The following is an 18887-nucleotide window of genomic DNA, read 5'->3' on the forward strand; positions in this document are numbered from 1 at the left end:
CTGTCTTACGAGAGATCTCAGTGAGTGTGCTGGTAGTCTCTGGGCACCCTGTATTTGTTGGCAGTATGTAGCAAGAGGCTATGTCTTCCAGATGTACTGAATCAAGGCATTATGGCCAGCGTACAAGTGTCTACTTTTGTAAACAGTTTATTGGTGCACTGCTAAACCTATGTTTTTAGACACTGTCAAGGCACCTTCACTCTGCAATCGCGGAACTAATCTGTCTCACACATCTTAAATATTTATTTGATGGCCCTTTAAGAAAAACCTTGCAACCCTGTGAGCTATTCCCCAAGGCAGCCCTGCTTTACCCCATGGTTGCCGTTCTCTCCTGTCTTCTTAGAGCTGCCTCCCTCTGCCCTGTGTAATCCCCACCCCACCCACACACCTGATATCCCCTCTACTGGGTGTTCACCACTCCTCGGAACATTACCTCAGGGTCCAATAGGCTCTGGTGATGGCTTTTCCCTGGGAAGAAGTGAAAGTGTATAGAAACTGAGCATTCTGGGACCCAGTAGGGCAGTTGAGGGCTGAAGCAGGACCTTTTCCCTGTCCCGGTTCCAGGTTGTAAGGGAGTTTGTTCCTAGACCACAGAAGCCAAATAATTTGAAGATGTTGAGTGCAGCTTCTCTGGACACCCGAGTCAATGTTGGCACTTGTAAAGGTGGTCAGACACGCTGAGACGGGCTCTGGTCACTTCTTGTGGGACGGACCAGGAGCTGGTGACAGCTGAAGTTTTGCTGAAGGGGTAGAACACACAGCAGAGTGGAGAAGTATTTAGAAGGCTGAAGTGTGTCCTGAAGGGAACCTGGGATCCAGTCCCTCCCTACCTGCTGCTCTGTTGTTTCCATGCCATGGGCCCCATGTTATATCCTGCCTTCAAAGCCCCAAGCTTTTGGGAGCAAAACAAAATCCATTTCCTAGGCTTTCTGTTCACATTTGAGTTCCGGGATAGGGACAGATGGGGAGGGAAACGTCACTTGACCTGAAGCGGCCTTCCTGCTCTGACACCACTAGGTGGCACTCGAGGTGGCACTCGAGGTGGCAGCTGCGTACTGTGTTTCCGATGCCTGCCACCAATCCAGTTACAGTCTGAAAAGCTATGCTCACACTCTCTGAAATCCCACTGGCCTGACCAGCTCTGTCTCTCCTGAGGCTTCTCGAAAACACCGGTAGACTTGAGGCTCAGAGTGTTTCCTTGGGTGAAGACCAGTAGGGCCCACCTATAGTTGTAATTTGCTGCTTGCTTATCTATCTTCCCTGAGGAACTACCAAAGGCATAGGCCTTCTCTGGGCCTCTCAACTGGGCCCAGACACAGTGAAGAGAGTGAAGTTTGGTCCAATGTATAAACCACTATTCACTCCATCTTAGCTGTCTAGCGTTTGCTTTCTTAGTATCCAGCAGCCCTGGGAGAATCAGGCCAAAGAACATAAGACACAGGAGTAGTGTCTCCCCCTCTGGCTTGGGTCTGGGTGGTGCCAGCATTCTAGAGGTCCAGATATGAAAAGAGAAACTCAGAGACACCACAGGGTGGGCCAGAGAGAGCTGCTTATTTCCAGGTACAGTTTTCTGGCCTCTGTCTGGAGCCAGGAGCAGACAGGGACCAGAGGCATAAGCTAGGATGTTACTAGCACCTGTCATGTTCCACTCCTCTCAACTGGCCACAGCTCAAGCCAATACAAGAGGCTCCTCATCTATAAGTGTCCAGGGGTTCTAGGCATCACCTTGGAAGACTGCACTTACGTTGTGTGTGGGGCGGGGGATTACTTGGCTTTGGACATGGAGAGATAACGTCAGCAGAGATGCTAGGCTAAGCAGTAGGGGAAAGGACACTGGGAGTGAGGCCTGACATAGAATGCCGCTTAGCGACTGGGGGCAATGGAGAGTCCCTCAGGAGCAGCAGTTCATACAAAGAAAGGTGGGTAATCCTGTCCACTGTTCCCCATCATGTTGGCAGAGTTCAGGCCAGCTTGTTCTCTTGAGAGTGGTCCCAGGAAAGAGCCCTTAGTTGACATGCAGGTGCCATTTCCCTGTCTAGAACAGGGCTCCAGGAGAAGACTGGCATCGCTCACCTGGGTAATTACTAGTTTGGGTTCGATTTCCATTCAAAACAGTCATCCCAGCCTGAGCTGGTGTCAGATCTGAAGGCTGATTATTACGAACATTCATCAACAGCCTCTCAGCTCCGAGCAATTACAGCTAACCTGCCGTTCCCTGGGAAGTCATGAAAGACTGCAGCCTCTTCCCTGCCCACTCCATTACTCCCTCCCTGTTTCCCTTCCCTCCTCTTAGCAGCCAACCTGAGGGAGGGCATGAAGTGGAAGCTACCTTATATGTCACTGCCACCCTGTGTATAGGGGGCCATGTGCATGCTAGGCACCTGTTTGTCCCTGAAGCCCTCTTTACATCACAGAGTCATGTGACTCTGCATGCAGTACACTCAGAACTGAGATGAATCTGTGCACTTGGCAGACGGTAGGTAGCTCATGAACTGGTACTTTGTCATCTGATATATTTTCAACAGTCAGAGTCCCTTGAGGAGACTCAGACAGTCTCAATCCTTCAGGCCTCAGAAAGATGAAGTAAGAGAGGCATTTATCTCTAGTGCATAAGTTAAGGGATCTCTAGAAAGCCCATTAATCAAACCAGGCATGGCAACTCAGATGTATATAATCACAGCACTCAAGGGCTGATGCAAGATGATCGCCACAAGTTCAAGGCCAACCTGATACACGCAGTGAGTTCCAAGTTAGGCCATGCTAGATAGTGAGACACTATCTCAAAAAAACCTCCTATGTCAAAATAATATTTTAATACCATCTCTGAAAATAATCAAGACCCAGTGAAGTGGCTCAGCTGGTGAAATGGCTGTGAAGCCTGATAACCCAGGCTGAGTGTCCAGGACCTGTGTTGTGAGAGAAGAGATGATGTGACCCCCCCTCCCCCAAGTCCTCTTCTGGTTTTCACATGCAAGCAGCCCAAGCATGCCCACATATTAATTAATTGTTTTAAATATCAAAGCAAAACAAATGCACAAACATCTCCAAGCAAGAAAAGCCTGGGATTTGGCCTTGCTTACCTAACTCCACTAATTTTTAGATAGTAATTTAAAATTTTACTCTTTAGTCGTGGACACGTTTGCATTTTTTTCTATTTAAGTGGTACATTTCTTTGTAGAGTGAGTTTTTTTTAGCATGTCCTTAAATTCTGCATGGCCTGGCCTTGCCACCCTCACGTTCCTCTGGGAACTCACCCCTGCTTCCTTCAGCACTCACTTCTACTACCTTGAGTAGAGTGGCTCAAATTCTCTTCTGAGTGGGGACCCTGGGTAGCAAGAATCCATGGAAGCCCTCCTGCCCCACCCCTATAACTGTCCTTGTCTTGTGTGCCCATCCTCCATCCGTCCATCTGAACCCTGCTTCAGCCTTGAGACACCTCAAAGAAGGTCTGTAGGTTGCCCTGGTAACTAGAAGACAGACGGTGCTGGTCTTTTGCCCTTCCTGTAAGCATGTCCAGCAGGGCAGTGCAGGCAAACACACAGCATCCCTGGCGTTGGGATCTAAAGGGTGACATAAGTGTCCCTGTGTGTGCAGAAGTAGAGAAAATTACACTTGCCTGAATTCCTCCCAGGGAGAGGACAGCATGTGGCTGACAGAAGACAATGAGGATTTCCTTGTGACAGAGAGGTGAACCACTGGAACACATGTGGATGCACGCTAACCAGCCTTCTGCGAGGGTAGGTCTTGTTTGTTGAAGGGCTTCCATTGTGGTAAAGAGACTCTGTCAAAGAGGAACCCTGGTCACCAGAGAATACCCTCTGTCTGCCATCACCAGGGTGTACTAAACTCATCTAAGGACTGAACAGCATTTCTGAAAGATCAGTGTCAATGTGTTGCCAAGATGCTAAGACTTTCCTTGTTATGGGGCCTGGGTCATTTGACCATTCAATGTCAGGATGCCTGTCTTGGTGAGGGGAGGTGAGCAACAGTCTCAGGTGACATTCAGAGAAGTCTCTGTGTCTTGCCTTCATATTCCATGATCTGCCTTGGGTATCCACTGTACTATGGAGCTGGCTCATCACCCCACTTGATGGTAAAAGGTCATCCTGTCCCTTACATGTAGGAGTAGAGCATCATGTTCTGACTGCTCACTCTGCCACATACTGAGCAGGGTTCTGAGCTCACTGTAGAGGGTTGTGCTTCCTACTAAAGAAATAAATGCATAATACTGTGACAGCTCAAAGACAGAAGTTCTGTGGGACCCTGGAGGGCAGAACCAGAACCAAAGGTCTTTCTTGAGCTTGAAGACTTTGCAGAGTACAGACCTAGATGCTGGGTTATGCAAGTGTGAGGTGTTAGAACCATTGTCCATCACACCTCAAGGTCAAGGGAACCCCCAGTGCCTGGGAGGTGTGCTCCTGGGAGGTGTGCTCCTGGGAGATGTGCTCCTGGGAGGTGTGCAGTTTACCTAGCCTCTGGGAGGTGTGATCCTGGAGTCTGCTGGTATCTAGCCCCAAGATTCCTTTTGACCATCCTTCCCTAATCCTCCCCAGGGTGTCATGGGCAGAAGTCTCAGTAGCAGCTGAACCTACAGAGCAGCCTCAAGGTGAGAAGGATGAGCACCCCTCCAAGAAACTGGCTTCAGTTGATAAGTTCACCCTTTCTGTGTGGCCTACTTCTCCTGATTTAACCCTGTGGATTGTGGAAGGGACCAGGGAGAATTTGAGAAAGTATTGATCTGAGCTTAGTTCTGAGAGCTTGTTGATTCTAACTAGAAGTTTCTGTTCTGCAGAGACAGGACAAAAAAGCACCTGGACTCAGGGGAAGGTTATGAGAGATGCAATCTCCCCTTTCCAGTATAAGCACCGTGTGTTCTGTGGTAGAGGAAGGTGGATAGGGAAAAGCCAAAGCCTTGGCAGGTATCTTAGTGGACTGATTTGTATCATTCACACTCCCCACCTGGAAAGTGCCCATACACAGTGCAGTACCCGGAGACTGGCTCTGGCCTTTCCTCCTCTGTTGAGCCTCACATTCTGTCTGTGATACCTGGGGTGGGTGAGAAATCATCTCAGCTGATGCTTTTGTGTTCTGGAGTGGGTGAGAGCTGATAGAATGGATCTCACTGTCTGCACCCCTCCCCTGACCATGTTTCTCTAAGCCTTCATCTGTCTGCCTTGAGGCTAGAGACCTGGATCTCCGGAGTCCTATTGGCGTGGAGTCAGCAACATTTGGCTTCATATCTGGGGACCACCTTTTCACCCTAAATGTGAAGTTAGACTCCAAAGATAGGTTTCAGACATTTTTATTAGAACTTCTTAGTTATTGCTCCTAACCCTTGCAGAAATTCAGGATGTGGTATGTACCGGGTGGGTGAGGGAGAGTCAGGGGAAAGAAGTGAACTGGGAGTTAGGGAAGCAATGGGTAAGACAGGAGACAGTGTCCCTGGGAGGAGACTGGAGGGTGGCCAGGAGCATCCAAGGTGTTGGACAGTATGGTCTGTCCTGAGGCAGTGGGTGTGTTGGAGGACACAGAGGGTATCTGAACAGATAGAGCCGCATCAGGCACCTGTCCCAGGTGCCACTGGAGGATGGAACTGAGAGGAGCAAATTGGTGGCAGACATTATCCTGATGCTGATCAGCCAGAGAAGATACCCTAATCCAGACGTGGCTTGGGGGTGAGGTGGGTGGAGTTCAGAGACGCTTAGTAGGTGCCACAGTAGACGCAAGTGGATAGGGCAAAGCAGGAAGCCAAGATGGCGCCATGGTGGCCTGACTGAGTGGTTCAGCACCTAGGAAATCAACAAGGGCGCCCTCCCATGGGGAGTGCTGTGCAGCATCCTGTTGCTAGGTCTGGATAGCAGGCAAAGGCCTTAGAGACGGGAGAGGCTGTGCAGCCTGCAAGCTCAGGTATTCTCAGTATAGGAGGGTTAGTGGACGTGAAGCTATGTGAAGACATGTGGTCTGCTGTGTGTACTTCCAGTGGAGCCAGGAGACAAGAGACTGAAGACTCTGACAAGAGAATCTGGTTCTCAGTGGCTTCTGAACAGCATACTGTGTATACTCCCACCCCAGAGTCTGCCCTCTGGCACAGAGCTGCCCACAGAGAGGCCAGCTGTGCCTGCGCCATCTGCCTGTGGACCTTCCAAATGAGGTCTTTTACCTCAGTGAACTTGGTGCAGCCTGATTAGCCACAGTAACCTACAGACACAGGGACACATGGTTTCTCTGTTGCCATGGAAACCAGCAGTTGGCTATCCCTATGTGACATAGCCCTGAGACCTTGAAAATTTAGTCTGATCTTGAAGAGCTTAGAAAGGATATGAGACAGAAGGGTTTCTGTGTCCCGACTAACCAGTGTTGGTAGTTGTTAGCTTTACTGTTGCCTTGGTGATGAAGGAAGACACAATTGTCAACAGACTCCAGGGCTTTGTGTATAGTCTGATGCCAGGACCATCCCCCAAACTCACTCCATTCTCTGGCCATCATGGGACCAGGATATCTTTCTTTCTCTCTGGGTTTGCACTCCTTCACCCAGACAAGAATTTTGTTCCCAGGAGGCGCTCCCTGGCCCATGGGATCACGGCATTCAAAGCAGAACAGGCGACCTGGGCCCCTGAAACGGGGCCACCGAAGAGATAGGTAAGCACTTGAACACCCTGCATTTGGATCTGCCCTTGTGTGAGCTCCGCCCACTGTCAGCTCCACCCACCGCTCGCTGGCCTCACTTTTTTTTTAACATTCCATCACTGCCCCATCCCCCTTCACTCCTTACTGTTCTGAGTTCTCCCTTTCTTCCTAGATTCCTCTCCCTTGACACATGGGGTCCCCTAGACTTTTACCACAAAGCCTGATAGTCTCTAAACATGTGATCAAGGAGGTCCATACTGTAGGACCTCAGAGATCCTCCACCCCTCAAGTGAGGACCTCTGCTCCATGCCTAAGCCTTCCGGTCACTCCATATTGTGCTGTCTCTCCTGGTGGGCTTCTATATCTAGCTTCTGTCTGTTCTCCATCACCCCAGCCCAGTCTCACTACCACAGCCAGTCACTGCCCACAGAGTGAGCAGCCCTGTAGATATACCTCCACCAGATCCATCACTTAATCTACTTCCTGTGGCTACTGAAACCAGGACACTAAAGGAGCCCTTGAGTGACCACAGTGTGGCCAAGCAGCAAGTGGGAATAATTTGATGAGCCAGCAAAGGTGTGGAGAGTCACCTGTTCTTTTCCTCCTCAGGAGAACATCCCGGAGGAAGTACTGGAAGGAAGGAAGGGAAATCGCTGGGTGAGCTGACTGGGGAGGAGGGAGAGCTGGCTCTGGAGAAGGCCATCCATAGGAGAGACCATGTGGGGTGGTGGGAAGGTGTGGGTGGCTCTTTGGTCATGCTGTGGTGTGTGTATGTGTTAGGTGGAGTTTAGGGAAGAGTGTGGCCACTAGGTGAAGTCTATATTACTTTGGCTAATGTGAGCTTGATTTGCTCCTGTCAGATCTTCTGTGGTCCTTTTGCCTCTTGTCCATCCAAGTAGAACTGGTGAAAGACCCAGAGACCCAGCTGTTTACCAGCCTTCCCTGGGGCTCTCAGCTAGACCTCTCTAGGGATGAGTTACCATCCGCATTGTAGCCTAGGGCTACTACTGACTAGATTGTGATGCTAAAGCTCCCTTCTTCATTGTTCATATATGTAGTTCCCTAGCCCAGGCTGGCCTCTCTACACCTATCTTTTGCAGACAGGAGACAAGTCTTGCCCATGGCTTCTGACCAGTGCATCATTTGTAGCTTACTGGTGTAGGGATTCCTAAGATTCATTTCTTAGCCAGAGGGGTAGTGAGAAATAACTACCTGCAAAGGAGGAGGCCAAGCTCTCTGTACAAACTAAGCGAAAGGATGGGATCCCCTCCCCAGCTGAGGAAGGCCTTCTGGGTATACCATGTACCTGGGGAATCTGCCTGTTCTTCCAAGGGAAAAAAATCTAGAGAAATAGGGGTGTCTGCGGCTCTCTTTTGCTTCCCATGCATGTTGGTCATGATGGGCTACATGGTGATAATATCCTAAAGAGACATTCTGTACAGAACCTGGATTCTCAGGTATGGGTCCTGTGGCAGAGACCTCCTATCTACACAGCCTCAGAGCAGGTTAGCTGTGTGGCCTAGAGAAAATCTCACGAAGAGAGTGGTGTCCCTTGAGCCTGGCCTGTAGGCTCTTGGGGAGGAGAGCAGGCAAGGGTGCAATAGTATAGTCCAAAGGGATGGCTCTGCTATGATGGCTGATGCAGCCTGCAGGACTCAGCTCATTTTTCTGCAGCTCCTGTATTTTGAGTGATGCAAGCTAACAAGTCTTCTTCCTGCATCCAACACACTATAGACCATAGGCTTGCTGGTGTCTTTGAGATCCTATATCCAACCCCTTATTTAACAGGAAAAACTGGGGCTTTGGGGCAAGGTCACACTGCAAGTTCAAGAAAGAGTCAGAACTGGAACCCAGGCTCTCTACCCAGGGCTGCTTCTAGGCACTGAAGGAGGGAACAAGACTTACTGTGTGAGAGACATGGGTTTTACTGGAAGTAACGGTGGCCTTGTGGCTGCAATCCTGCCTTAGCTTGAGACCCTGAATAAGATGTAGCTGTCTATAGTTGATGGCGAATTATCAAGGATTCTTGGACATAGTATTTTTCTAGGCTAGCTGGGTTCTGGACTTTTGTACATTTCTATTTTATTCAGGGCTGCTAGTACCACTCTGGCTCTTTCAATATCCCTTAAGGTCTGGCTAAACTCCATTCAAGATGGTACCCACATTCCACCAATAATGACCAGTCCTACATGAACATATGTGTCCATAGACAGGGAGTTAAGGAGCCAGGCAGTCTTGGGAGCAGGGACTCTGTTATAGGAGCACATATTTATAGGTTAGGAACAATCAGCAAAGGACATCCAATTAGGCTTCTCTGGGCAACACTAGACAACGAAGAATTGTCTTGAGCCACACACTAAACCCAGGGGCGTTTAACCCATGGACCATAGACTGCAAGAGCATATCTATGTATATCTTGAATGACATTGTGACAACACTAGCTATCCTGAGCCCCAGGCCACCTGTAGATCACAGGTCAAGCATCCCTAAAGCCAGTTAGTGGTACAGGAAAACAATAGAAGTTTGGTTCTCGACCTATAGCGTTCCATTTTAGGTGTTGCCACTGTACTAGAAGTTCTAAGACCATGAGCATAGTGCATTTATATCATGACCTTTGTTTTTTTATCTTTAACTCCTTAAATATCATGTCCATTTCATCCACTCATACTGGCATCTCAATGTCATTTGATGAAAGTACCTAAGATCTACACTCGATGATGATGATGATGATGATGATGATGAGGAGGAGGAGGAGGAGGAGGAGGATGGTGATTTTAAGAGAACACGATGGGCAAATGGACTATTGATAATAGGGCAGATGGAACTCAGTGATATTAATAACAACAATAAATGTAAATGGTCTAAACACCACCACTTAATGGCCAGATTTACTAGATTGGCTCAGAATAGCACAATATATTGCCCAAAAGAAAACCATTTCAGATATATAGTCACTGAAGTTAAAAGTAAAGGCATGGAAAAATATGCAGAGGACCCAGGTTTCATTCCTGGCGCATGAGGACTTACAGCCATCTCTAACTCCATCCCAGAGGATCCAGTGCCCTCTTCTGTCCTCTGGAGATGTGCATGTGATACATACACATACATGCAGACAGAATACTCATGCATAAAGTAAATAAATTGTTAATTTTTATTTTATCTATTATTTGAGTTTTATATGTATATACAATGTATTCTGATCCTATCCATCTCACTTCCAACTTCTCTCTGAGCCTGCTATAGCTCCTTCCCAGTTCCATACCTTCCTCTTTATATATCTCCGAAACCTTAACGTCTTTATACTCCCGTGCATGCCTTCTTCCTCACTGAAGCTGTGTAAGTTCTTAGGGACCTTCAGCCTCTAAACTCCTATGTTGTTGTTGTTCTTATTGCTGCTGCTGCTGTTGTTGTTATGTGTATGGGTGTTTGACACACTTGAATGTCTGTGTACCACTTGCATGCCTGGTGCCCATGGAGACCTGAAGAGGGCCTCAGATCCACTGGAACTAAGTTACAAATGGCTGTGAGCTGCCCTGTGTGTGTTCTGGGGATTGAACCCAGGTCCTTGGGAAGAGCATTCAGTTCTAACCACTGAACAGTCTTCCCAGATCCCTGAACTTCTAGTTTTAGTGTTTGCTCTGAGTTCCTCTTCTGTGTGGATAGTCTAGCTTACTGTTACAGCAACTCACCATCCTTGGAGGGTAATTGCCTGCCTTTTGAGGTCCTAGTTCCCAGGAGCCCACAGCTCTCTCTGAGTTTCCAGTAGTGCCTGGCAGCACTCCTGTCCCCCACAGCTGTTTCAAAGCTCTCACAGAACACTGCTTTCATTTACTACACTTCCCTCCTCATCCTCAGCTGCCAGTAGACTCTGATTTTGCAGAGGGAAGAATGTTCATCAGGAGGCAACTTCTCTATACCCTTCCCTGGACCTCCAACTTCTCCACATCCATGGCAGTCAATGCCTCTAGTCCCTGACACACTGAGGAATACGTGTCACTCTTCCTGTTAACCTCGCCACCAGAGATCTGATAACCCTTTCCATGTGCCCTGGTACCTCAGGTACCCTGTTTCATTTCCTACCTACACTCCCAGTGCATGTTCACACTCCATTTTTCTGGCACCTTCCTTCACAACCCAGCTAAAAGATAGTCCCCAGGAGCTCAGTTTTATAAGGTCCCATTGCTCCTTTCCTCTGTCTGTTGAAGTCAGGGCCTGTCAGTTCCTGCTGAGCCCTCAGTCAGCTCCAGCCTGGCTTCTATGCTACTGAGATGTTGGTAATGCCTACTTCCTGTCTGCCTCCTGGAAGCCCTGGCATAGCCAAGCCAGCTCATCCCACCTCTCTGGACCCTTTTCCTCTGCTATCTGTGACCCTGCACGCTTCTTGTTTGCTGTTCACCTTTCTGATTATTGCTTCATCTCTAGTATGAGAACTTCTTTCTGTCTTGGTTTCTTTTCTCCCTCCCCCTTGTTTCTAGCGATCTGCTTCTGTTTCAAGCTGAGAACTACACCATACTCAAGAACCTTTGCTTTGCTTTGCTTTGCTTTGCTCTTTCTGGTTGATCACTTATTGCTTCCTGTGTGTTGAAGTTTCCTGTGAACAGTTGGATTGTTGTGAGCACTCAGCAAGTTCACTTGTATCAGTATGGACATCCTTGTTGATTCCAGAGTATGCTGCTTTAAAGTCTACTTAGTCTGTTATAATCCCTCCAGCTTAGTCTTCATTAGTTTTTGCCTGGATCTTTCTCCATGCCTTTTAGTTTTAATCTCATCAATTTTATGCTTGAAGTGCTTTTCTTTTAGGAAACAGATAACTGTGCCATCTTTATCCAGCCTAATAAATGTGGCTGTTAATTGGGGTGTTTAGACCATTTACATTTATTGTGTCATTTATATCACTGAATTCCAACCTACCTTTTTGCTGTTAGTGCTACATTTCTCTGCCTGTTTTTAAATTTTTTTTCTTAATTTATTTTTGGTGTGTGTGTGTGTGTGTGTGTGTGTATGCATAGGTTACATGTTCATGTCATATACATATATGGAGTCCAGAGGGCAATTTTGTGGAATTGGTTTACTCTTTTCATCATTATGTGAGTTCTAGGATTCAAACTCAGGTCTCTAGATGTGTACAGCAAGTACCTTTATCTGTTGAGCCATCTTGGTAGATCTAGCCTATTTTTGGTTCCTTTTCTTTCACTGGTATCAGTATTTTATTTGTTTTGAGATAGATCCTCACTAAACTTTGAAATAGTTGTGAAGACCACATTGGCTTGGAACTCACAGAGATCCACCAGGCTCTGGCTCCCTAGTGCCAGGATTAAAGGTGTGTGGCACCACACTTATCTGGCATTCAGTTTTTAATTTTTTTCTTCAAATTTACTTTAGTTATTATTGTTGCATATCCGTGTATATGTTTGGGATTGCATTTGTGACACTGTGCAAAGGAGCCACCTAGTATTCTGATGAGGATAACTGTGCTCAGTGTGTAGATTAATTTAGGGACTATTGCCATTCTAATATTATTTAGTCATCTGAACCGTAAGTATGGGATGATTTTCTATGTGTCTGAGGCTTAATTTCTCTCCAGAAGATTAGAGTTTTCTCTTCTTCTTAAATTTCTGTTGGCCAGGCAGTGGTGGTGCACGCCTTTAATCCCAGCACTTGGGAGGCAGAGGCAGGCGGATATCTGAGTTCGGGGCCAGCCTGGTCTACAGAGTGAGTTCCAGGGCTACACAGAGAAACCCTGTCTCAAAAAACAAAACAAAACAAAACAAAAGTTTATGTGTATGTGTGTGTGTGTGTAGTATGTTGAATATCTTTCTATATTGTTTTCTACTTTATAACTTTGAGATAGAGTCTCTCACTTAACCTGCAGCCAGGATGGCAGTTATTGAGCCACAGCAAGCCCTCGTGTTTCTGCCTTTCACAGCTCCAAGGTTACAGGCATGTGCATGGCCTTACCTAGCTTTTTATGTTGGTGCTGGGGATTTGAACTCAGGTCCTCATGCTTGTACAGCAAACTCTGTTATATACTAAGCCATTTCCCCAGCCCAGGTTTGCAGTTTCCATGTATAGCATTGAACTTCTTTTTAAAAATGATTCCTCGGTATTCTGTTTTTTGACGCTGATAGATTGAATTGCCTCATTTTAGATTGTTTATTAAATGTGTATAAGAATAAAACCAATTTTCTATGTTGATCTTGTATCCTGAAATTTTTCTGTATTTGTATAATTCTAGAGTATTTTAGAGGGCACAATCAATTTTCTTAAAACAGTACCATGTCATTTATAAGTAGAAGACAGCTCTCCTCTTCCTCCCTAGTCTGGGTACCTTCTCTTTTCCCTTTTCCCTAAGCATCTTGGGTAGAACCTCTAGTGGGTAGTTACATTTGTCTTAATCGCTGGGGCAGATTTGTTTGTTTTCTTTACCTTTAGATGTAGATTTTGTCATAGAGGCTCTTTATAAATGAGAAGGAATGTCCTTTCTATTCCTAGTTTGTTGAATGGCCTTTTATCATGAAAAGGTATTAAACTTGCTGGAGTGCTTTTGTTTCGTATCTCCTGAAGCAATAATATGGGCTTTACTCTTCATTGTATTTATACTGTATTTTCTGTTAATTGATTTTTGCAAAATAAGTCAATTTTATGTTCCTGGAATAACTTCTAGTTAGTCAAGAAATATAATCTTGATGTCACTAGATTCAACTTGCTAGTTATTTTTTTTAATGATTTTCACTGATACTGTGGATTTTTTTCCTGTTTTATTTTCATATATATATTTTTTGAGGAAAGGTGTCCATGCAGATCGACTGGCCTGAAACTTGAGATCTTCCTGCCCCCACCTCCCTAGAAACGGAATCGAAGATGTGAGCAGTATGACTGGCCCTGCTTAGGAGTCTGTCTGTCTGTGGCTTTAAATTCAATAAGCTTTCCTTTGGAGTGTCAACACCAGCAGCACATTTCAGGCACTGAGTGAGTGTAGCTGCCATTCCTCCTGTCATGTTTGCAGTTTCCCTTACTGTTTACATGGAGCAAATGTGCAGAAATGTTTTTGTCGTCTTTCTTGGAATTGCCACCTGTCTCACCAGAGTGCTTCTACTTTGTTGTGTTTACCTCAACACCAGCGCCGAATGTTGATGGGTTGTTGTTCTTTTTTTTTTTTTTTTTTTTTTAAGTTTATTTTTGCTTGTTTGTTGGTTAGGTTGTTTTTCAAATTTGTTTGTTTGTTTTCCTACACCAACCACTTTGATAACTCTCTGGGTGTCAACCAGATGTCTTGCAGTTCAGTTATGCTGTTACCTAGAGTCATTTTGTTCCCCCTAGGTTAAGGCCTCAGGCCCACAATGCCAGTCCTATCTCACAGGCTAGTAAGTCTTCTGTTGCCTGCTGCACTGCTAGCCAACCAGCTATAATTTGGGCACTCCCATGATCCTCTGGTAATTTGTCAGGATAGATGGTGGAACCTAGGGAAGCTGCTTTTTTGGACTATTACCACTTTATTATAAAGAGATGCACAGGACAAGATGTAGAGCTAACCTTCTCCTTCCCTGGTGCACCTCCCTCTCAGACGTTCACCCTATTATTTAGGATTTTGTGGAGGTTCTGTTGCACGGCTGATCAGTTAGGTTTTTGGAGATTGGTGGCTGAGCTCTAGCTCCTGTCCTCTCCCTCCATCTGAGTGTGAGACGGTAAGCTCTAAGCCTCCAGTCACATGGGTGGCCCTTCAGCATCCAGCCTATATATCCTGAAGTGATCTGGGAGCCCAGTGAGCTGCCCTGACATAGCCCGGGTTGGTTGCTACATGCTTCTCAGGAATAAAGAGAAAGACACTCCTATCATGAGGGCAGTTCAGATCCCCTCCATCTTCATCTAAGTTAATAGGTAATCAGCTTGGGCTGCGTTTTTTTTTCCCTCCAGCCCTGTTTTATCCCTGCCCACTAAAATCCTGGTTTCTTTTCTATAGCACAAATACTCCTCCCATCATCTCTCATGTGACACTTTTGGTAGTGTCTCTAACACCGCAGTGGCGTAGGGTTTAACATTGTGGAGACAAGAGGCTCTATATTACTTGCTCCTGGCATGCCTCATCCTCTCCTGTCTTGCCTCTCCACATGACCACTGGCGCCACAGGTCTCCTTAGCCAATGGCTCCTACATAAAGCCTACCTGTTTTCGCCTGTGAACCGTTCTTTGTTCATCAGGGCTTGCTAACACTTCCTCCAGGAAAACTTTTTGAATATTTTAATCACAGTGCCAAACTCCATTGTAGTTCTTAGTATGTATACTATTAATATGGATTATACCTGGGTCTGCTATTAAGCTGTGCCCTCTCTGAGACCAGGAAAATGTCTTGTTTCACTCTGTATCTTTAGGAGAGGGCCATGCACTGAGTGGACACTCAGCAAAAGTGTCCTTTGGAAAGGAGGAGAGCCAAGGCCAGCTGCTCTCAGTGGCTTGGGTGTCCCTAGGCTGTCAGCTCAATGGATTATCCTCCTTAATATTTATGACATTGTGAAACAGGTGTTAGACCCCTGTGGATTTCTGTGCTGAAGCTAAGGCTCAGAGATTTAAACCTTGAAGTCACAGACCTGAGCACAAAGCAAGATCTCCAGAGGGGTCTGATACCCTGATCTCTGCACTCTGGTATACACACATGTACATAATTAAAATAAAATTGAAAGTTTAAACTACCTGTACTCCCAATACTTGGAGGTAAAGCATGTTGCTGGTGATTAATTTCCATTTTAAACTTGTCACTGGAATATCTATGCTGTACATCAACATGCACAAATTACAAGGTTCACAACTTCTGATGAGTGTTTGTGGATGTGCACAATCAGGCTCGCACCATCTATACAGATCAGAAGAGCAATGACACCCTAGAAGCCCCCCCCACGAGATGTTTTCTGGAAACTGTATCCACTAGTTATCCTGACTTCTAACACAGTATTAATTTCACCCTCTGTTTGAGATTCATGCAAATGGGATGATTTACTGTCTTCACTTTGAAGCTGGCTTATTTTGCTCAATAGTGAGAGTCGTCTGTTAGGCCGTAGTGCTACTGCAGTTTGTTTCTTGTCCTTAGATAGTATTCAGGCAGGCGACTGTGGCACAGTGTATACATCCATTCTGCTAATGGGCATTTGTGGAGTTTGGAGATTATTAGCAGTGCGGCTGTGGACATTCTTGTATGTATCTCTTGGTTCTCACATATGTCTGTCCACACGATGTGTACTAGGAGTAGGATTGCAGAGCTGGACTTAAGTCCTCCTGTCAGTGTGCCTCTCTGCAGAGTGTGAGTCTGGGTCACTGTGAGCCCCTGCCAATTCTTTATCTTTACATTTAAGCTATCTCAGTAAGTGAACAAAGCATGCAATTGTGGTGGTCTTAATTTACAGTCCTCTGGTAAATAACAGTTGAATATTATTCCATTGATGTATATCTTAACAAATAAGTTACTTGTGTGGCCAGTTCTTATAGTCCTTAGTTTACTACAAAGACACAAAAGTGTGAGGAAGTCCAAAGGCTGTTACCATGAAGCCAAAACACCCCAGCTTAAAAAACTGATTCTATTTTTCGCTTTGGTGAACTTTGACCTCTTAAGAAGTAGGTTGTGTGGAACTAGGAGAGCTCAAAAAGGAAGGGTCCTTTGCTGTTGCCCCTACTAAATGTACGTGTCCCAACAGCAGTGCTTATGTCTTCGTTGGAAGGCAGTTTTATGAGACATTACTCCATAGTTACTACATAATAGTTATTCCATTTTCCAATGTGAAAAATGAAAGGCTTAAATCCAGAGAGAAGATGGAAGCCTTCCCTGGTGGACTCTCAGAGCTGGTATTGGTGTGGTCCTACTGGGAACTGTCTCAGGGAAGCCCCAGGAGAGAGGTGAGTGCAGTGTAGAATGGCTCCAAAAGTAACCATATTTGTTCTGTGTTGTTCTTTGTTACTGATGGAACTGTTCATTTTTAATAGGTTTAAATTCCTGTTAAGTGCTATTTCAAAAAAATATCTTGGACTTTATTGCTAAGAATATGCTGTCTGAGTTTGTAAGTAGGAATTTTTGTTCGTGTGTGCATACATTCTGGTGAAAGGTTTTGGCATATGTAACATTCATGTAATATATTCTCTAGGAGTATTATTGAACATATTTTTAATGGCTGTGTGATGGTTTTATGGATTTCTTGAACGTATGTATCCCCTTATTTTTGTTATTTCCATTATCCGTAAATTTGTGCTGAACATAGTGCATAAAAGTCCATGCTTTTGTGGTTATTTTCTTAGAATGGCTTCAGAGAAAGGAAATTAATGGTTCACAAAGAACGAGTGTCCTTAAAGGTCTTTGATAATGTTTATATTCTCATACTGGCTTCCAGAGGTTATCAGTAGACTCTCCCTGAAGAACAGGAAATGGCTCCCTCACCGCATAGCTACCAAATTTGCATATACTCAGTTGGAGTATCTGTCTCTAGCCTATGAAACAGGATTTTTAAATATTTAATGTAGTAAGAAAAAAAATCTGTTTTTTTTCCCTTGTAAAACATGGCCTCTGGATTTAGAAACAGGATCCAGTGTTTCTAATTTCAGGATATCTGGCTCCCTGAAGATTATGAAAAGAGTGTCATTGATGCTTTTGCCTTCTTGTTTGTTACCTTTTGTAAATGGAGTTTTAAACACCTGTTATTTGTGTCAGTGTGTAATAGGAAGTAGGGACAGACTTTTGTTCTTCCCAGTGGTGGCAAATTGTTCTCTAAACCATTTGCTAAATACCCAGATTCCTTGAGTATGTTTGAAAGACCATCTATGTCATGAGCCATTTATATATTTGTACATATATGTATATATTTATACACACATATCTGTATACCTTGTACATAGCCTGTCTCTCTACTACATTGCTGCAGCTGGTCTTTCTCATGTTGGAGTTACCACTTGGAGTACAGTTTGTGTTGTGTATGAAGAAAGTGCAAAGTGCACAGTGCAGTTCGATGGCCAGGGCCTTCATGTTGTACTTCCACAAAAGTTCTTGGGCTGTCTTGGAAAATTAGCTTACTCTTCTAGATAGACATTACAATAAATCCATTGGTTGTAAGAACAACCCTACTGCAGCTGTTACTAGAACAATGAAGTTCTAAATGGCAGGTGGGAAGGAAGGAGGCGCTTGCTGTCAGCTAGGTTGTTTGTGCAGGTGACAGGAGGAGTTGGTGAATTTTTTTCATTGTTTTCACACGACTAAGCCATTTCATGTGGAGTTTTTTATAGCTATTCTTTACTTAAAGGTCATTCGAATGTAGTCTTGTTTTATTTTAACTAGATGTTTCTTCTATGTGGAGAAAGCAATAATTTATAAAAAGCTATCCTATGGCTATCAACTTCACTGAACTGTCAGTTCTAATGACTTTAAGAGACTTACTAAATATGTAAATAATGATCAGTTTATCTTCTTTCTAATTACGTGAAAAAACTCCACAAATTGTTGCATTGGCTGGAACTAACAGGACAATGTTTAGTTGTATCTAAGATACTTTGTCTTGTCTAGTGAATATAATGCTGTTCTTGGTTTACTTTGGGCTCCCCCACCTGTCTGTCTGTCTGTCTGTCTGTCCAGCTCTGTCTATCTGATCTTCTCTTCTCCCCATTGCCCTTTCTCCAGGATCTCACAGTGTAGCCTAGGCTGGCCTAACTCATTATGTAGCAATTTAAATTTTGTAGCAATTTAAATTTAGAGATTTACTTACTTTTTGTGTGTGTGTGAAAAAAAACAGATCTTATACTGCAAGACACACGTATACTATAACGATCACTATGGTGACAGCTATAGTCATCATAAAGACTTAGACATTTATAGAAAGTTCATTTCATTGAGATGCCAGTTTCAAAGCCCAGCAGATGTTCAGATATGCTCTGTCTTTTCTATGTTACTTCTGTGCTTGTAAATTCTTTTCTGGGGGCTTCAAGTTCTTTGATGACATTCCACATACCCTTCCATGGGTCTGAGCAGATATAGGGCTAGAGTGCGTGTGTGTGTGCATGCGTGTGCGTGTGCGTGTGTGTGTTCATGTGTATATGTATGCATGTGAAGCAGGGAGTAGCAATGAAGATTACCCCATCTTTAATTCACAAACTGGGATGCATATATTGATCTGTAGCCTTGTGCCTTCCTGTCCAAAGCATGTAGCTCCGTGTGCACATCTAGCATTCTATGTGTACACATTCATCTGTGTCCCTCAGTAGCTGTGCCAGCCTGTATATGCTATCTCTGCCTTG

This window comes from Grammomys surdaster, unplaced genomic scaffold, assembly GCF_004785775.1.
Source record: "Grammomys surdaster isolate TR1022 unplaced genomic scaffold, NIH_TR_1.0 184, whole genome shotgun sequence".
Lineage (NCBI taxonomy): Eukaryota > Metazoa > Chordata > Mammalia > Rodentia > Muridae > Grammomys > Grammomys surdaster.